The 22406-nt window shown below is 39.3% G+C and overlaps 1 protein-coding gene across 4 annotated transcripts in view; it reads right to left on the reverse strand.

Moving 5' to 3' along the window:
• Positions 1–22406, reverse strand: part of LOC129780161 (protein Shroom) — a 639098-nt gene that overhangs the window by 356916 nt on the left and 259776 nt on the right. The window lies entirely within an intron of this gene.

The raw sequence follows: 22406 nt of genomic DNA on the forward strand, positions 1-22406 counted from the left end.
AAAACATAATATTTTCAAAAAAATTGTAGAGCCGCGGAGAGATAGATCTCTCTCCATTCCACCAAACAAAGGGTCGCTCATTCTCAGCAAATGTGGTTCCACTAAATAATGGATATTGTAGATGAAGCAGCAGCTTCGGCATCTTGTGAGGAATGAAGATAACCAATGCATCAAACTTCGTCCACACAGATGACCGCGCTTCATCACCAACGGTTTGTGGAAGTTTCGTATGCGTGTGTTCTATGGGTGTCATTTTTAGCGTCCTTATCAACGACTGGTGTGCATAGTTGTACTTTCTGTTATCCCCAAAACCTTGCTGCTTGCGAGGATCTAGCAGTATTGGTTATTCTCCTAATTCGTCAGAGCTTTTTTATAATCAATAGAACTGATTTCTCTTGATCCATATAATGTTGATAATGTCGAATTATCAGTCGGGAGAGTATAGCAGTTTTCTATAACGATACAGTTTTCTCCCCGTTTTATATCACGAACATTTTTAAAATTTCGAATGTAATGTTTTCATGATTAACTGTATTATATTAGTCAAATCATTTCATTGCGGGAGTTGCATGAAAAAAGTAATTGACTATCTTGTAGTTGGATTTATCATAAATAACTGTGCTCTATCAGTCAAGCCCTTCCATCTGATACCCATGTGATGGGATTTTCAGAAGAAATGTAGTCTGCCATTTTGTAACGGTCGCCATTTTGGATTTTCGTTTTTCATAAATAACTGCGTTCTACTAGTCAAGTCCTCTCGTTAGATACCCATATTGATGGGTTTTGAAAAAAAATATATATTTCGCCATTTTGGATTTGCATTTTTCATAAATAACTGTGTCCTACTAGTTAAGTCCTTTCATTTGATACCCATATTGATGGGGTTCTGAGAAAATATGAAATCCGCCAATTTTTAGTGGCCGCCATCTTGGATTTGCATTTCTCATAAATAATTGTGTTCTACCAGTCAAGCCTTTTCATTTGATACCCATATTGAAGCGGTTCTGAGAAAATGTGTAATCCGCCATTTTGTAGCCGCCACCATCTTGGATTTTTATTTTCCATAAATAATTGTGTTCTACTGGTCAAGCCCTTTCATTCGATGCCCATATTAATGGGGTTTTGGGAAAACCCATATGGATGGGGTTTTGAGAAAATATGTCCATAATCCGCCATTTTGTAGCGGCCGCCATCTTGGATTTTCAAGATCATGGAATACGCAGTGTTATAACGACACCAAAGATAAATATGTGTTCTGAATTTCAGATCAATCGGTCAACAGGAAGGGGGTTAAATTTCGATTAATGTGGTACAGCGTTTCAGACAAAGTTACAAAGTCACAAACATACAACCTAGATAAATCCGTTTTAAAAGTAAATGTAAATCATGATTATATTACGTTTACCGAGAGAAAATTAGTTTTTCATGACTCGATTATCCGGAGAATTCGATTATCTGGAGTAAAAAAAAATCTCCGGATAATCGAGTCCGACCAGTATTACAGATTTTAAGTTATGATTGTTTGTAAAAAATAAGAAAAAAATGGCTCTTTTAAAAAGTAGTTTATTCTTTTTTGAAGATTTCAAGTATGTACATCTGCTTAACACTTTCGTCGCCCCGTTACCCAGATATGGATGACACATCCCTCGTTCAAATTGAATAGGATTTTGATCGAATTTGATGGAATAGGCACCTAAGTGTAACCACAAGATGTGTAGAAAAATGATAAAATTATATCCAATTTATTTTAATGTTTATACTATACTTTCTATTAATTTATAGAACTGATGGTTTGTACTGCAGTATTTGCGAAACCCATATAGTGTGACTTTGAATATGAGTTATTGATGTCGATTCGTGTTGAAATTTGAAGCGGCCCTAATCGCTTCGGCCCTGTTGTTAATTTTTGTTTCCGCGTATGCTAAATTTGCCCTAGTTCAATTGTGTTGCTCTTTACACAATCGCGTGCAGAGTCAGCACGAGGAAGCGCGCGCCAAATTTTGTATTAGTAAATAAGAAAACAAGAATTGTAAACATGACGAATAATAAAAGCATTCGAGGCAGTCAAGCTCGGGGATTAGTACTCAGAATTTCTACCGCGCCGGGCGCGTTCAATTTTTCCTCCGAAAGGTCCATGATTTTGTATCAAGTCAGTCCTGTCACGGTCGGTTCAAAGTGGTGACAGCGGTGGGATGCTGTCCAAGTGGGGACAGCAGCCCACCCATCGTGGTGTTTACAAAGTGTTGATTTCCTTGAAGGTAATCTGGGAATCGAACAGAATCCCTAGTTGAGAAAATGTGCGTGGACAGAGATTGTAGTGAAAGAAGAAGAAAATCGAAAAAATATGAATCAGCATAATGCGGTACAAAAAGTGACGTTCGAAAATGAACATATCGTAGTGAAAAAAAATCTGGGAAATTATTAGTACAGTTGAGCCAAGTAGAACCATCCCCCTGTAGTAGTGATCTCCAAAGAAGAAAATTCCGGTAATGAATCGCTTGTTTCGGATCGATCGAACAATTAGGATATGCTGTCGAGCATATGCAGCAAAGCAAAGTGGAAAACATGTTGAAGAAAAATGATTCCCGCACGGAGTGGTTGAGCCATCGTTGTCTGCTGAGAAGTTTGATTCACGATCGATGTTTTTTGCTGGACTGTGGCTCCGAGAGGTTCATTTACGTGGAATCGAATGTGGCATCAGACATCTTGAGGGATGTTATAGAAGTGAACTCCGTTTCTGGAATTCCTTTTTGCATTTATGCAGCACATATTTTATAATGAAAGATTGATTAAGTGAGAGAGCGGAAAAAAATGTTAGAACTAACCATATGTGGAAACACGATAAACAAAACTTTGCAAATCGTTGGGTGAAATTGAGGAAAAAAAACATGGATACATAAAAAGAAATTTTATTATAAATGTTAGACTACAGTAAACCAAAAAAAAATCTTTTTTTTTGACGACTGCAAAACCTAATTTCATTGTAACAATTTAGGACAACAGCGAGAAATTGAATAGGACCAATTAATTTTTTTTTCCACTCAAAACAATCAAATTTTAAAAAGTAGAACAAAAAAAAAGTTTTTTCCAAATGAATTCACATCAACTGTTGGAAGGAGAATCAATTTTTAAATCAACTAGAATATTTTGAGAATAAGTACGATAAAATGTATGTGAAGGGAAACTATGTACCTAAAAGAAAGTTGTACAATCTAATTCTTGCGTTGAAACATTATATCTTGATAAACCCCTAAGTAATCAATAATATTATGCATATTTGGATTTGGATCGTTATCATTTTGTAATGATAAATGATTCTATAAACTGTTGATTTTAGTCAACGGTTTTACTTCTGCTTAATTGAGTTATTCGACCCACCAGAGAAAAGTCTCGAGAAACATAAATAAAAATTATTAATTAATAATATTCCATCAGTTCTGTAAGCACTGATTATTCTGTGTGGGAAAACACAATCATGTCTCCCATACTTTAGTTGTATGAACAGGGTAATATGGGGAAAGTACTTATCGAATTAAAAAAATGCGTGATTCTTTCTTTCACACACGCTTTGAAGTGGAATTTTTATTAGAAAAATGAAGATATTGAATCGTATATGTCTACAGCCAATTAATAACGAGAATGAGTCCATCAATCGCTAAAATAGCTTTTGAATGTACCGAAGGGCTGGAAGGCCAGGAATGAATTCCTGTAAGGGCATGTATGAATCGATATTTACATAAAAGTTCACGAGAAACTAGAAATGTGGGATATACGGATGATAGCAATTAATTAAATAAAACAAAATGAAGATGATATTGACGAATGATAAAGAAAAATAAAACGAAGTAGCGCTACGAAAGCGAAGAAGAATCATGGGAGATGAATTTACCTCCAACAATAAAGATATAAATAAAGAAAACTAAATATTGAAGAAGATGAAAGATTAAAGATTAAAAGAATATGAAGATGATGATGATGTAGATGATGAGAGGGAGATATATTCAGCAAGAATGATGAAAATAAACATATTGCACCAAGAAAAAATTTAATGAAGCTGTGAAAGCTCATCAATAATGATCAATAAGACTTTTGGGGAAGCTTTAAGGAGATATGACCATTTTTTGTTCCCATTTAGAATTGGGGGATTACAGAGTTGAAGGAATTTAATTTTTAATTACAACCGGAAATAAAGAACAGTAACTGAAACCACATTTTTTACGATATTTTGTACAAAAGAAAATTAACCTAAATTTTGGTTTTTTTTTTGTGACAAGTCGAGCTTATACAGAAGAATATAAATGAAAGGAAGTATATAAATGTATCAAATATAAAATAGAGTGGGTCAACTTCATTTGGGATATAATTTATTTCTCAACAGGGGGGATGAAGCGGCCCTAATCGCTTCGGCCCTGTAGTTAATTTTTGTTTCCGCGTATGCTAAATTTGCCCTAGTTCAATTGTGTTGCTCTTTACACAATCGCGTGCAGAGTCAGCACGAGGAAGCGCGCTCCAAATTTTGTATTAGTAAATAAAAAAACAAGAATTGTCAAACATGACGAATAATAAAAGCATTCGAGGCAGTCAAGCTCGGGGATTAGTACTCAGAATTTCTACCGCGCCGGGCGCGTTCAATTTTTCCTCCGAAAGGTCCATGATTTTGTATCAAGCCAGTGCCGAAGACGGTCGGTTCAAATCAAAGAAAATATAGCTAGATCACGTTGAATGTGTCTACAAACTAAGTTTGATCTTAATTCAATCATTTATCGGCAAGTTGGGCACCGCAAGGAACTAAGAAACGTCGCGTTGGGCGACGAATGGGTTAAATGGCCAATGTCTTTACACCCACAATATTTCACTGCTATCTGGATGATATGTTTCTATTGTTAAATAGTTTTTTTTAATCAAAATAATAATTTTCTTCATTGTCATAGACCTATCTAGAAATGTCCTTGTTAGAACCATTCGAAATCTTCCATAATTCAGTTTCATGTTCAATTTTTAGATGTTCATTTTACACCCTATACCTTCCTGTATAGGGTGTAAAGGCTGTTTTTCAAGACCTACCAATTCAGGATGGGGGACTCAAAGGATGAAACCAAAAAATGCGAATCTAATTTTTTCGATGTGAAATAAATATTCATTTTGTTGATACACATGTGACACACGTGAAAACTGGTTAACAGGGCATTCCATTTTCAACGTGTGAGAAAATGTTGGTATCAACCCGATTCCCTGCTCCGTTTGAATGTCAATCGCAGTTGCAGTCTTCTCCCAACCGATGCTTCCGACGCAAAAGCGGATGCAAATTCCTACCGGCAGCCCGCCGGGGAATGAAGTCATTCCTGTCGTAACGTTTGTGTGTTTTTTTTTCACTCGAAGAGTCCGCTTTTTGCGATGCAACAACAGAGCAAATCAATGCATTTTCCCATCGATCGCGGATCACGAGCTGACGAGGGACCAAACGGAAACCAAACACCAAACAAACAATCGATCGTTAGAGCAGAGCATATTATCGGACCGCGGAAACAAACGAGAGCAGGAATTCAAATCAAATCGCTGCCGAGGGCACATTAGTCAAAAGCACCAGTAGATCACGAACATCCCGGCTAATAAGGGATTGTCGATCTTTTATATGTTTGCACTCGGAAACGACGATATCACTTTCTTTTCGTGCTCTCGTGTTTGTCAGGAGATAGGTTCTATCGAAATGTCACGACATCCGGGGCAGGGAAAGGATCGCGTCGCGATCAACCCCAGCGGAAGGTTTCGTTTTTATTGGCGGAATGCGATCAACTACCTCCCCCCTCTCCGTATGCATCCGAGCAGGGTTGCAAAGGTAATTGATCGAGACATGAAAATGTTCCTCCGGGGCTTGAAGGTTCCGCTCCGATTGAATCCGACGACTGCAGAGCAAATTCTTGCAAGCTGCTAGATCTCTAATTACACGACCCGGGTCCCGGTCGTGTCGAACCAGTTGTCATAGCGCTGTCGAAGGCAGTTTAATGTAACAAATCTTTCCTCGGCGGATCCATTCAGCCTCTGGAAATGATCTCATTTTGGACGTTTGGACTGATCGTTCGCGTATCGAAATTTCACTTTCATTCCATCCCAGAGCGGAGTTTAGAATGCCAACTCATGTGCCGAAGATTATATCGGATGCTCGTTAGAGCATATGTTTAGAAATTCCCTCCCGGTGAAAGCTGGCTGACTCGAATCAATCCGCGGGAGGCTTGTGAAGAGTTTGCGATGAGGATGGACCACCCCAACAGCGGATTATGTCCCAGCTCTCATCCACTGAAAGCATTACCGCTTGACTGAATGGTCAATGGCGAGCAAATGAAGCGCCGGCCGAGATATGATACTTTATGCCACCCTCGACAGTCGAGGAGCCCTAAACTGCGAGCTGAGGTGGTCCCACAACGTCGTCGTTATTACGGGGCCAGTAGCAGCGCAGAACCACTCCCCGGTGCCACACCGGTGCTTGACTAAAAGGCCATTATTTATTTATTTGCATGCATCCATATCAACCCATCCCCCGCTGCTGGGCTCTGCAATCACCTTTTCCAATATTGCCATTTGGTCGGGCCCGAGTTCGTCGCTTGGCCGTCCAAGTCGTCGTCGGCGCTCGCATATTTACCTCAAATAATGAGACAAATCAATTTTCATTAAACGGATTTTTCCACCGCCGTGCCCCGGCATGTCCCGGCTACGTGAGGGTGGAAAACTTGAAGGAAGATTGAATGGCACCGATTACCTACCAAGTTGAGAGACGTTTGGCTCTACTTTGCGTCCATTTGCAACAACCACTTCGCCTGCGCACCATCACTACTCTGCCACCTCGGCCGCGGTAGAAGCGATCTCGGAATATCGATTGCCGCGGCTATATGTAGCAGAACTTTGTCAAACCTTGGAGGAAAGGGGCGGCTGCTGGTGAGGAGAGATTCAAGAGGCGAAAAAACCGGGTCAGCGTGTCAAATCGATTGATCTTCGTTGGTGCGCGCGCGCGGTAGATTCGTCGAAACGGTCGCGGATTGGACAGTGGAGTGGTGATGGTTTGCTTCGTCATTTGGCTTTCAGCTGGGTACTCCGCGAAGGGCCTGCCGATGCGGGACTGCGATCCGACGTGGGATAGGGTACGCGCGGAGAATGTGTCAGACGCGGGGGCCCCGCTTTTGTTTGAGCCAAAGTTCAACAGCGTGGCGGCGCTACCGGATTTGGTTTTCCTGGCGCTGGCTTCTGGAAGCGAATAAAGGGCGTCGGTCGTCACCTCTTTTTATCTGATTGAACAACCATTGTTGAGGCACAGACAATATTGTGAATGGTGCTGACCCACAACCAATAGTTTGTGCAAGCCGTCAACACAAGCCCCACACACTATCGAGCTATTGTTCATTTCTATTGCGAAATAATCATTATTATACCATGAGTTCAGTTCGGAATAAACCACCAAGCGAAACGGTCGCATTTTTGTTAACCCTAATAAAGTGCGTTCCTTTAATCTGAGAGATTTGTAGCCCCGAAATTATATTCAAACCCGGTTCGTGTTTGCCGTTGTTAAACATTTGGTCCTTCGAACCGGATTCGTGGACCGGTGAACTTAGTAATTTCGGGAAATTGTGTTCGAAGTGAACCGCGTGTGAACCGCATGTGAGCTTACATTGTTCGCGCCAGAACAATAGAGTTCTTCATCTTGACTCGGAGAGACAGTCGGAGTACCGGATTTTCATCAAATATCTGTTCCTGTGACCAACTTTCGCATGTCCTATGCATGAAGGAGGAACAAATCTTCCAAAAAGCCAGGGAAGTGGATTAGCACGTGAGTCTGTGGCGTGGTCTGCCTTCGCATGTGGCGTCCGCCATTCTTATCTTCTACAAAAGACGGCTTTGGTATCCGCCATTGCAGTTCTAACAAAAGAGATTGAAACAATTAATTAAATCGAATTGAATTGAGAACGAATAAAGAAAATATTTGCATATACATATTCAATTTCGTAAAGTTAAGGTGTCGGATTTGAGTGTGAGCCATTTACCCATTGTCTGAAAGTTCGCTTTGTTGGCAATATTTGATGGTCGGTCTGATTCGCTAATTCAATTGAATTCTGCATACAATATATACTCTTTCATTATATTGAACTATATTATATTGAAAGTACTGTCAAGCTTATTGAGGTCACTCGCGTCCAACGGTACGTCATTGTGTTACTTACTATTATAAATTCTTCATAATGCCTGATGCAACACTGAGGGATCTTCACAAGCAGGAGCGACAATTGTGGAAAACCTTGGAGACGATTCAGGCATTCACGGTAGCGGATGGAACGGATCGCGATGAGCATCAGATCGAGGTGAGGCTCGCCATGCTGGAAGGTGTATTGAACAAATTTTATATAGTGAGGAGACAGATTGAAGCGGCGGCAGAAAGTGCAGCAGAGAAGCCTGAAAGCAGTGAGGAAGATCGAGATGAAAAAGATTTCCGTGTCTTCTCCAACTTCGAGAATCTGTACTACGACATCAAATCTGCGCTGATCCGTCTACGATTCCAACACAGTCCGTGTTCCAGTTCTATTGTTCACTCGTCAAATCCAACAGCACCGACATCAAGGGTGCGTTTACCTGACATCAAACTTCCAACATTTTCTGGACAGTTAATGCAATGGGTAACTTTCCGAGACACGTTTCGTTCCCTAATCCACGACAATCATGCATTGTCAGCCATTGATAAATTCACCTACTTACGCACTTCACTGACGGGTGAAGCACTACAAGAGATTGGTGCCATCGATCTCACTGCTGTGAATTATGAAGTGGCGTGGGATACTTTAGAAAAGCGGTATGACAATAAAAAACTAATTCTGAAAACTCATCTGGACGTTTTATTTGCAGTGGAACCAGTAAAAAGAGAGCAGTTTGAATCACTAAACCATCTACTTTGCACATTTGATAAAAACCTTCAAATGATCAACAAGATCGGGGTATCGACAAGAGAATGGTCAGTGTTACTTGCTTACATTTTAAACTCCAAGCTCGATCCTATAACCCGTAGAAGTTGGGAATCGCACCACAACAGTAGAAATTTTGTGAAATATGAAGAATTATTAGAATATCTCCGTGATCATTGCGCAGTCTTGCAGTCGATCAGTCCGTCTTCAAACTTCGAACGCCAACAAGCCAAATTAATCTCTAGCCACACGATTTCAGTGGATGTTGGGTGCAATTTTTGTGGTGGGTCAAGACATAGCGTTTTCCAATGTACAGTATTCCGGCGGATGAGCACGGATAACCGCATTGCAGCTGTTAAAACAAATAAGCTCTGTTTCAATTGTCTGGCATCGGGACACATAGTTAATAAATGTAGCAAGGGTTCCTGCTCAATTTGTAAAAATAAACATCATACATTACTGCACGATGCCTTTTCAACTCAGCAATTATCAGGACAAACGACGACACGACCTCGCACAGCTTCACGCGACTTGACGAGACCTTACGCGACCTCACACGACTTGACGAGACCTCACGTAGCGAACTTTCAACGTACTTCACCACCACAATTTAAGTCACAAAGTCAGAACCCTGCCACACCAACTCAATCCACACGACACCTTACACAAACTCTTGCTCAAGGCAGCATCTCACGACCCGCCACAGACAATACAGCATTATGCAATCAATCTCTCACACCGTCAGACTCAAGACATTATTCTCAAGACGTTCTATTATCGACTGCTATTGTACGCATCCGTGATCAACACGGCCATGAACTACCAGCGCGAGCGTTGCTGGATAGCGCGTCTCAGCGAAATTTGATGACGACAGCATTTGCCCAGAAATTAAGGTGCAAACGTATTGCAAGCTATTTGAGGGTTAAAGGAGTTGGATCATCAGAGACAATATCCACGAACGCAGTGCTAGCTACAGTCTCCTCGTTTTCTTCGCAAAACACGCAGTACTCGGAGGTCATGAGTTTTCACGTGCTATCCAAAGTCACGTCGATTGTACCATCTAAACAAATAGACACACAGCATATTACATTTCCAACCGAACTTGAACTGGCTGATCCGCTCTTCAATACGCCCGGGCCCATCGATGTAATCATAGGGGCTGAACATTATTATGAACTCCTATCAGAAGGAAAAATGAAATTAGGTCACTATGGCCCTATTATTCACAACACTGTTTTCGGTTGGGTGGTATCAGGTGTAGTCGATATTGAATCAGCAGGTTTACCCACAGTAGTCGTTCATACCAGTTCCGTGGAATTAAACCAATCATTTGATCTTCGAGATCAGTTATCCAAATTCTGGGATCTGGAAGAGTGTCATGTCAAAACAGCCCTTTCAGCTGAAGAAGCAGCATGCGAAAAATGGTTCAAAACCACGACATTCCGCGATTACACTGGAAGATTTATTGTAACTTTGCCGAAAAGGCAAGAATTAATTCACAAGCTCGGTGATTCAAGAGCAACCGCCATCAAGCGATTCCTTGGGATGGAGAAGCGTCTCCAAGCAAACGCCGAATTGCAAACCATGTATGGCGATTTCATCGATGAATATCAGCAGATGGGTCACATGGTAGAAGTAGAGGAGGATACTGGTGAATATGTATACTATTTACCACATCATGCCGTAATCAAGCCTGATAGTTCAACAACGAAGCTAAGGGTTGTTTTTGACGCCTCATGTTCGACTTCCACCGGTGTGTCGTTGAACGATATTTTAATGGTCGGACCTGTGGTACAGAACAGCTTACTTACCATAATTATGCGCTTCCGCCGACATAGATACGCTGTGGTTGCCGATATTGCAAAAATGTATCGCATGGTCAATGTCAACCCTAAAGATCATAATCTACAACGGATTCTCTGGAGAAAATCACCCTCGCATCCTATTCGAACCTATCGACTAACAACCGTGACTTACGGAACTGCTAGCGCTCCATACTTGGCTACCAAATGCTTGCAAACACTGGCAGAATCCGGAAAGATTTCTCATCCGGTTGCTTCGAACGTCGTTGGAAACGACTTGTACGTTGATGATTTACTGTCAGGCGGTGATTCCGTTGAAGAAGCACAGGAACTGGTGGCAGAAACCTGTGATTTGTTGAATACCGCTGGTTTTACTTTACGAAAATGGAAAAGCAATCATGACGCAGTGTTGGACGGTGTTCCTGCAGAGCTTTGCGACGATAGAATGGCGAAAGAGCTGGATTCATCGAGTGCGACGGTTAAAACACTAGGTCTCGTATGGGAGCCAGTAACGGATGATTTCCGCTTCAAAACACCGCAATGGCGCAACGAACCGTCTATTACCAAACGAATGGTGCTAGCAGACACTGCTCGAATTTTTGACCCGCTTGGTTTAATCTCACCCGTAGTGGTATTAGCAAAAATCTTTCTTCAGGAGTTGTGGAAAGAACAAACTGCCTGGGATGCAACCTTATCTGAACCGAAGCAAAAGTATTGGTTAGAGTTTAGGAAAAACATGACCAGTCTTGAAGACATCAGAGTCCCAAGATGGATTGGGTATGGTAGACAGGCAGTAATGGAGCTTCATGGTTTCTGTGACGCCTCTGAGAAGGCGTACGGGGCCTGTATCTACGTGCGTACTATTTGGAAAGATACGACCGTCACTGTACGTCTGTTAACGTCTAAATCAAAGGTGGCTCCATTGAACGACCTGAAGCGTAAGCAGAGAAAACAGTCCATTCCTAGACTAGAATTATCCTCAGCGTTATTACTATGTCATCTTTATGAGAACGTAAAGAGTAGTCTGCCACTCGCCGTAGAATGTCAGTTCTGGACTGACTCAATGATAGTCTTATATTGGATAAAATCTTCTCCGTCTCGATGGCAGCCGTTTGTATCAAACAGAGTGGCTGAGATTCAGCAGGTAACCACAGACAGCAAATGGGAACACATTGCTGGGGTAGAAAATCCCGCAGACGTAATCAGTCGCGGCATGGTTCCAGCTCAACTAAAAAATTTCTGTCTATGGTGGAGTGGTCCACTATGGTTGAAACAAAATCGCTCAACATGGCCGCAAGCTGACGTCACATCATCTGAAGATCTTACCTCAGCGCTCCAGGAGCAGAAGGCGACAGTATCCCTTCCATTGCAGGTGACTCCATCTAACGACCTATTTTCGTTGCGCTCATCATTGTTATCCCTCGTTCGATTGATTGCACTTCTGTACCGATTCGTGCATAACGCAAATCCCGTTAACCGAAATAATAAATTTCATGGGTTCATCACGTACAAAGAACATGAATCGGCATTACTGAAATTAGTGCGACTGTCGCAGACTGAATGTTTTCCCACGGAAATGAGCGAACTTGCAAATAGTGACCAGGTTAAAGAGTCATCGAGAATCAATGCACTGAATCCAATTTTAATAGATGGAATAATACACGTTGGTGGCCGACTACATAATGCGACAGTTTCAGCAGGAAGAAAACATCCCATCATTTTACATCATCGTCATCCGTTAACAAAGCTTATTATGCGCCATTATCATCATAAGTTCTTTCACGCTGGACAACAGCTTCTGATATCGTGCGTTAGAGAACGCTTTTGGCCATTGAATGCCCGTCGCATTGCACGTCAGATAATACACGAATGTGTGCCATGCTTCAGATGCAAACCCAAGGTGGAAGATCAGTTGATGGCTGATTTACCACAGGAGAGGGTGAATCCAGCGCCAGCCTTTCTGAAGGTAGGCGTCGATTATTGTGGACCCTTCCTCATGTCCTACCCAGGTCGAAAGATTAAGCCTTCGAAATGCTTTGTTGCCATGTTCGTATGTCTTGTTACCAAGGCTGTCCATATGGAAGTTGTTTCAGACCTTACCACACAAGCCTTCCTCGCTGCACTAAAGCGATTCATTGCGCGTAGAGGCAAACCACAGATAATAATGTCGGATAATGCCAAAAATTTTGTTGGAGCGAAAAGAGAAATTGATGAGTTGGCAAAAATGTTCAAGAACCAACAATTTCAAGAGACGATGACGAGACACCTGATCAACGATAGAATTGAATTTAAATTTATACCAGCGAGATCACCCAACTTCGGTGGCCTTTGGGAGGCAGCCGTTAAATCGTTTAAAGGCCATTTCAAAAGGACGATTGGTACGCGTACTCTCCATCACGATGAATTCGCCACCACCATTGCTCAAATTGAGGCGTGTTTGAACTCACGGCCATTAACACCGCTTAGCAGCGATCCCAATGACTTGGAAGTACTTACCCCAGGTCATTTCATTGTACAACGACCCCTTGTGTCTATAGCGGAGCCGTGTCTAGAAGGAATAGTAGAAAATAGACTATCCATGTGGCAAAGATCGCAACATTTCGTGCAGCAAGTGTGGAAAAAGTGGTCGTCAGAATATTTATCGACTCTGCATAGTCGATCGAAATGGACCCGACGTCGCAACAACCTGGCCATCGGAACGATGGTGCTTTTGAAGGAGGAAAATTTACCTCCTCTCAAATGGCAGCTAGGTCGTGTAACAAAAATTTACACCGGAAGCGATGGAAATGTACGGGTCGCCGTTGTACGAACGAAGGACGGATCATACGAAAGAGGAATTTCCAAAATTTGCGTCCTACCCATCGAAGAAAACCAACCATCTCCACAAAAAGAGATCTAGTATCTCTTCCAAGCATGCGCCTTAAGCGCAAGCGGAGGTCCTCGGAGGGATCTCCGCAGACCAGTTAAGTGTTTATGTATTTGTACTTGAGCAAAAATTTAACATAACTTCTTTTTGCCAGCGTTGACGTCCTCCAGTCCATAGATGGTGAATGCTGTTTCTCCAACTGCTAAGGTCCGTATCGCGTAATACCAATATGAAAATCCAGGAATACAAAGTTCGAGCAAGTTTGATTGCTACTGGAAGACGTTCCAGACCTCTTTGGTCTAGTGCATTCACTAGACTCGGCGCTGAATGCGCAGTGGAGACTGAGAGTCTCCTCACGTTGATAAGACAATAATGCTGTCTCATTTAAATCGTCAGGTTGAAACATCACTCCATCCCATATTGCATCGGAGAGTCAACTACAAGCCTCGAATTCGCGGTAATTCGACGAAAGGAAACGCCTTGTTTTGGTCACCAGGTAGCCCGGCCAGCTATAAAATGACCATGTCGGACAGGAGCATCGCATTCAATGGAAACGCGAGAGAAATTTGAGTAATAATCAGTCTACAGCAGGATGATAGCATCGGTGCAAGGAGCACCTGCGGAGGCCTCAGAGGCCTCCGCATCAGGGAAGTCATGTCATTGTTCACAAATTCATCATAAAAAGCACCCGTTCATATTTTCAGGAAAAATATACCCCTCAGTAATCATTCCAAGGAAACCTTCAAGTAACGTTTGAACTAATCGGACCTTTCAATTCGCACACCACCCACGATGAAGACTGGCAGGCTGGCCAGGACGATTGGAAATCCCGTTCTCATCATGGTGAAACAGCAGCATCACGAAAGCAGCGAAAGTAGATCGATAATCATTGCGTCAAGCAGCGAATACACTAGAAACTAATATGAATTCATGAATTTAAATTATAGTTAATATGAACTATTCATTAGAGAATATGTACAGTGCGTTTAGTAGTAGATAGAAAACGTGAAAATTTGATGTTGAAATTCTTTCAAGGCGGCCGGGATGTTGAGGCACAGACAATATTGTGAATGGTGCTGACCCACAACCAATAGTTTGTGCAAGCCGTCAACACAAGCCCCACACACTATCGAGCTATTGTTCATTTCTATTGCGAAATAATCATTATTATACCATGAGTTCAGTTCGGAATAAACCACCAAGCGAAACGGTCGCATTTTTGTTAACCCTAATAAAGTGCGTTCCTTTAATCTGAGAGATTTGTAGCCCCGAAATTATATTCAAACCCGGTTCGTGTTTTCCGTTGTTAAACAACCATATTTGATTGGTGTAAAGGTCGAGTGATAGAAAAAAATAAGCTTTTGGTATATTTGTTTCATTCAACTTCAATACCATGATCGTATGGTCGAACCTCACGCTTAAATCCACTCATAAGGTTCTGTACAACATCTGGCTGCAGCTTCTTCTCTACGGAAATCCACTTTTTCTTCATGTTTCCTCGGATTCAACCTCCTTGGGATGCTTCCGTGGTGCCTGTTTCATAATAGTCCAGTGTTTTTAGACATGGACAAATTCAACTTTTTGGCCACATCCCTGACCGAAGCATTGGAATTCCGCTCAAACGCTTTCACGACACGCTTGTGATCCTGATCACCAAGAGATCATCCATTCTGACCGCATTTCGTCTTCTGTTCGACGCTCAGAGTTTCGATTAAACACACCACTCACCGTTGACCGCATGATCCCGAGTTGTTTTTCGATGTCCCGATGAGAGAGTTCAGGATTTTCCAGGTGCTTGCGCAAACTCAATTCACGACGTTGCTTTTCGGGTGATCCCTTTTTTTCCATTTTTCGAAAAACTGACAGCAACAACAAAAAAATAATATAAACAATACACTCTAAACTATTTCTACCTAAATTTTCAAGACAAAATACCCAAAGGGAAAATTTCTATAGCGTTTTTTTCGTGATGAAATTTGATGTGGTACACTCTTTGCTAAGAGAATCTGAAAATGAAACATTCTTTTTCTCGAAAAAACAAATCGCTAGGTGACCATATGAAAAAAAATGTATGCTTATTGCCAGTGAAGTGCACCTCTGTCTAACTTCTATGAGACCACCCTGATTTATTTCGTTGCAACACGAACAGTTAGAATTTCAACAAGATTACATTCATACATTGTAGAATGCTTTAATGTAAAGTATATTTAACGACAATTGCGTTCAAAAGAGTTGTTTGATTATTTATTGTGCTTAAATATGATAATTTCAGCTGTCCAGTTTTTATAAGACCATTTCAAAATTCATAAGTAGTATCAATGAAAAATTGAAAACGATCGGCTGATTTACATGTCAATAATAGGCAAATCTTGTCATTTCGGCTAATAACCATGAAAATTCGTGTTGGTATACTGTTTATCAAATTCTGCTGAACGGATTTCTAGATATTTTTCCATGTTTTCGAAATTGCGACCTTGATCTCTTCAAACGTAGTGTACCGCTTTTCCTCAGTGTAGATTCTGCTTACAAGGACCCCCCTAATATTTTCAACAGGATTCAAGTATGAGCCAAGGCGAGCCGGCCAGTCCAAAGAATTAAGTTTTTGGTTCTTGATCCATTGTTTAGTTTCCTTGCTGGTATGAATAGTAGCATTGTTTTGCTGGAATGGGATTTTTTGTGACGATATCCACGCAAAAACGGTAGGAAAGAGGATTCCAGAACATGTATGTAATCCTTGAATGATGTGAAAGATATCTTGAGCTTTCCGGTTGCACAGAATCTTGCCCAAACCATGCACGAGCCTTCACCAAAATTCCTGGTTGAAAAATACTGTTCCTTCTTACGTAAATCACGTAAATCGTCAGTGAAGATAACCTATACATTGAAGAACTTTTAGTTATGGTATATAGCTAAATGTATTCTTCTGGAAACATTCTTTATCATCACATACCATGTCCCACTGTCGGTTCATGTGAGCTTTGGCAAAACTCAGACGTCTTCCGATGTGAGATGGTCTAAGATGAGGATCTTTAACCTTTTAAGCATCCTTTGTGTGAGGACTTTTTACCTAAACTTGACGAATTGTCATCCGAGAAACATTTGAGTTCAAATATTGCTTTGTTTGCATAAGCGATTTTAAGGTATTCGAAGCCGTTCTAGCTATTTCCCGCTTGTACCGGTCAGACAGCTTCGATTTACGAGGAGCTGTCTTGTATTCTTGAGGATTCGCCAAATAATTGAGCACTACTTGATGGGATCGTCCTATCCGACGAGCATTTTCTCTGATACCAATATTTTCTTGGTGAAATACATCGATTTGTCTTTCTTCTCTGTTCGTGAGCACTTTCCCCTTCGGCATTTTCCAGATTTATTGATCTAAACAAAAAGATTCATTGATCAAATAGACACTTGACACTTGAAAAATACAAAAACTTTTATTTACGCACAGCGCTTGCACACACACATATGAAAATCATGCAGTGTTTGGTAGTCACCAATACTTACACACTAGAATATACATTGAAGCATTGTTGGTTTACAATGACACAAATCAGCAAGATCATCACCTGGTCTTATAGAAGTTGGACAGAGTGTAGTATGCATCTCTTTTTTCGCGTAATTCGAAGGAATTGTTCGAGACTTATAGACCATTGTCCCTTTCATTGAAATTCATTCAAAGATTCCAGAAGTTCTGTGTAAAAACGACTCTACACTCAAAAACAATGAGAAGGGAGCTGTCACAGATAAGACCATGTTTTCAATGTTGGACAACAAAATTATGATAAGGGTGATAAGGGCCGATAAATTACTGCTTGTACTGAGGGACCCGAACGATTCGCAAAGTAAAATGAAGTCAAATTAGGCAGATTGTCAAATTAGCTCTCAACATTAATACTGTTGATTGCTGGTTGTCTAGAGCGATATTGAAACACCGAACTTATTGAATATCCAAGTAGTTTTTCAGTATTTCTTAGGAAAATTACATCTCACGATTCATCAGGCATTCAGACGGCATTGGCAATGAAGTTGGTCTTAAACGGCCTTTCTCAAGGCCAAGAGTTTGGTTTAGTTCGGCCGAACTGGCCTCTTCAAGGCAAGTAAGCTGAGAAAATTTAAATCCTCTATAATTCAAAACATCAAACCCAATAAGTCCGAACACACTCCTAAATTCACACTATTCAGGCGAAAAATTATAGAAAGAAATTCGGTTTTTATTACTTTGAATATTATTTCAGAATGAATGATTTTTTTTTAAATAACTCTCCAGTAGAATGTTTTGGTGGCTCTGAAAAGAACCGATGTTTTTGCGTGGTTTCGTAGAAGGAGCTGAAGATTATTCTGTGTGATGCAATCATGCAACAACCCTCTCCATCTAACTGTATGAGAACTGACACGGTATTTCTTATCTATTTATCGAACCTCTATCGGATTTCAGAAAAAAAGACGATTAAAACTCCAATAAAAAGATCACTTCGGTGCAATTTCTTTAATTCATCTAGGTAACATTTCTGTTCTGCTTTACTTCTGTGCATCAGTGCAACGACATGCATCAGCCACGACTACGATGAAATTTTACACTAAAACCTATATTTATAGATTTTTGTGATTTCAATAGTTTGCCTTCAAACCAATTTTTGATCTAGAGAAATAAGTTTTTCTAAAAAGTTACAAACATCACTTGTAGGGTAACACGGGGCGAGTTGGACATACGGGGTGATTTGGACCACCCCTTCATCTCGAAAAGTACGGCTCAGCTTGAAATTTTTATAATGTACTCTCCTTCTATTGTTGAACCCTACGTACCTAACGTAAAAAAACCATGGTAAGATTTAACAGGCGGAGAAAAACGGTAGCATTAACACATCAAGCACTTTGATTGTCAAAAAAATGTGAGTTTTTCGATCGTGGTTTCGAAGTTTTTTCCGCTGATTAAACAAACTTTTCGTGTATTGTGCAGTAAAATTCTGTTCGCATAAGGAATAGGGACACTTTGATGCAGCGAAACAGTCAGTTTAATAACAATAAATAAAATTAATTGCATTTTAATTTTTGCATGTTGTGTGGGGTGAATTGATCATACATGTTTGAAGCTTTTGTTTGGTCTTATTGATTCCAGATGCTGCTGAATTACAAAAGAAAGGATGTGAAGACAACGCTGGAAGAAGGAAGAGCTTGAAAGAGCGACGCAGGCCATCAAGGACGGATTTTCTTTGACCAAGCAACGAAAGTGTTTGAAAATGTTCGAACAACAGTGAAAAGATTCATGCAGAATTCGTAATGGTCTCAAAGCAATTTCTCTGGTCAGGAATCTGGCCAACACGCCTGGTATCGATCCCAGAGCAATGTTATTGATTGTAATATTATCTTGTATTACTTTACATAAAAAAGTATGTTTTTTTATGTAATTTTGACGCATTTCGAATTTTATAAAGAAAATTACAAAAATCGGCTGCATTTATATTCCATCTCCACATATTCCACTTTTATGCATTGATCGAGGTGAATATATATTGATGTTTATTTTCTTTTTTCTTGAGGCGTGTTCGTAGAGATAGGTATATAAACACGTCCGGAAACCTAGTGTTAACAAAGTTGTTGGAAAATAAATTAACCATTTGAGAAAAATCATATTTTAAATGTACTGTTGAAAATCTTTCTCAAATCTATTTAATATCAAAAACTTTTATATCTCAAGATTGGAAGCATTCCCATTTTTCCATACATTTGTTCATTTTTGTGCTTACCTATCCGTGCTGTCAATATCGAGCAAATAATGTAGCGGCGATGTAGTTAAAATTTTTACATACCACTGCGACATACCAAATACAAATACAGCGTTCGTTCTGCGGACAATTTGTAGAGACGAAATAGTGCAATCGAGACTCCATCCGTTTCCAACTTTTTGGGTATAAATGAGTAATTCGCGATTTCAAACCCTAGTCTCGATCCAGCAAGCGAGTAGACAAAATGCCTTCCGATACCAGTCACAGAAAAAATACAGAGAAAATGAAAGAAATCGCAATCAGCGGTGCAATTTTGCTGAGTGGAGGCACAGCGTCGATTATCATGTCATCTGCTGAAAAGCGTGGCATCACACGCACACATTGTTGTTGTTTTTATGCATGGCGATTATGACCCAATCATTGATAGATAGATCACAGAGAAGTGCATATTAGTCGATTGAAATAAAAAATATACGCTTGAAAATACATAGACTGAAGCTCCATACAAAATAAAATCCTGAAGATGACCCTAAGTCTGCCTTGCACAGATATATCGATTTCGCTATAGAATAAATAGCTTATTATCAGTAAGGTTAATCTTGGTTTTTTTATCTGCGCTCGTGCGAAATGGTCGCATTTTCTAAAGACATAGTCGAATGTGCAATGCAGCGGCGAAACGAAAACCCTCACTAATGCAATGTTGTCTTCTGTTCGTGTGAGCTTAGTTTTCCACATCACCAGTTCTGCCGTTCTACGCATAGTTGTCCCATGTTACTTTTTGACGATTAACGTTATTTTTATACATAATCTTACGGAAAAACGGAAAAAAAACTTATAGTTTGTTCTCAGCTTTTAAAAAAACAACATCAAGATCAATTGTTCCATGTTGATATTCTATTCATAACTGTCCCACCATGTATTTTTTGTAGATCCATATCGAATAAATCGGTTTAAGTACGAGAATTTCATGTCACACTTTCAGCAGGGCTAATGCACTCATTTCTGGTTTGGAAGAACGAACTAATTCTCAAACAAATAAGGAAAATTTTAACAGAACACGTGTACACCTTGTTAGCGAATGCCTAATAACAATGAGATTTATATTCGGCGAAGGTGTTGAAGGTGTTGCACTCATTTCTTCATAAAACGATGTTTTTATGCATAATATTTCAGAAAAACACAAAAAAAAAACTTATTGTTTGTTCCCAGTATATCAAAAAACAACATCAAGTTCAATTGTCACATGTTGATATTCTAGGCATAACAGTCCCACCATGAATTTTTAAACCCGTAATCAAGCTTGATTGTTAAATTGAAATGCTTCTAGCTTTTGGTAGACAAATATGCGAGAAAACTTTGATTGCGTTTTTCTCAGTTGCTGATTTTGGAACATGGGACAACTATGCGTAGAACGGCAGAGTTTTTCTGATATGAAGTTTCGCTTAATTTTATTTGTAAGCTTTCCGCTTAAACGCGAACATTTAGGATGTAGTAAAATATTTCTCCTTCAAAATTGATTAAAATACTTCCATTTGTCATTTAGGACACTTATCACGGTCATTTAAGCATACTTTGCATACTTGAATATTACAAAAAAAATTGGACTACTTTTTGAAAAGAGCCAGTTTTATTCTTCATTATTAAAAAAATATGTGACTCAAAAATCATAATACCTACAAAATTCTGGTAAACAAATGAGATGCAGAAAATTGTTTTAAAAAAATATGAAAACTATATGCTTTTTTTTTAACTCACTGAAAAAACATATTTAAAAAATAAAAATTCATTATTATCAAAAACGTATGTTTCAAAACTCTTTAAAAATCATATGAACAACCCGGAGGACGCGCACAACAACGTTTTATTTGCGATAATTTACACACTAAAATGTTAACTAAATAAAAAGTTGATGAAGAGAAATCGATTAAGTCATTTATACCCCTTTTCTTCTGAGCCCCTCATATATTCCAGAAACTATAGGAGATAGAAAGTTGACGTCTTCGACAAAAGTTCATGTTTTGATAAGAGTAAAAACGTTGTCAAATGCACCATATCGCTATCTTCACTTTGAACTCTAATTTTGTTCACTTTTCAATTGAAAAAAAAAATGTTGGGAAAACTTTTTTTCCCAATATATGGGGCAAATGTTGTTAATTATATGGGATATTCATATAATTTTTGTTCAGAATTTATTAAAAAAACCGTTTTTGAGAAAATAATAATTTCACTTTTCAAAATAGTTTGCTGCATTTAAATATTGTTTTTTAAAATTTGTTTGATATTTCTGATCGAATTTGAATAATTTTCCACATTTCATTCTTTAACCAACATTTTGTAGGTTTTCTATATTTAGAGTTAAGATCTATCGAAAAAAAACTCAAAATTTCCAAAAAATTCTCACTCAAAAGCCTAAGAACGACATAATGTTTATTGAAGAATGAATAGTAGGAAATTATTAATGTTTTCATTAAATACGATGAAACATATTTAAAACAAAATATTTTGAAAATTTAAATCCATTTAAATGTTTTTTTTTTAATTCTGAAATTGTTGTTAGAAAAAAAATCCCTTTCGATGTATGGATGACTGGTTAGAAATTGTAAGGGCCATCCATATAATTTTTTCGAGAATTTAAAAATAACACGTTTTTAAGAAAAATGAATTTTAATTAATGAAAAAAATTTGATAATTCTTAAATTTTTCCTACATTTCATTCATTTTTTTAAATGTTTGAGTTATAATTTTTTGTAAAAAATTAAGAATAAAGAATCGATCCTTTTCGAAAAGTACTCTAATTCTTGTTTGAATATTCGAGTACAGTAAAATCCGTTTTTGTGCATTTTTTAGCGTGCAATTTTTTTTTGCTCGAGAGGCAACATGTCTCAACATATAGAAGAAAAACAAACCGAAATCGAACGCAGATCACGAATGTAATAATGAGGATTTGGGTTGTTTACTTAGGAAAACTTTTTAATGCGGTCCCTATCCACCGCATGAGAAAGTTTTCATCAAATTGTGTAGCAAAAACTATTTTTTCAAGATACTGGTGAAGTATAGTCTCCCCTATCCCTCGCAC

Source organism: Toxorhynchites rutilus, chromosome 3 (genome assembly GCF_029784135.1).
Source record: "Toxorhynchites rutilus septentrionalis strain SRP chromosome 3, ASM2978413v1, whole genome shotgun sequence".
Lineage (NCBI taxonomy): Eukaryota > Metazoa > Arthropoda > Insecta > Diptera > Culicidae > Toxorhynchites > Toxorhynchites rutilus.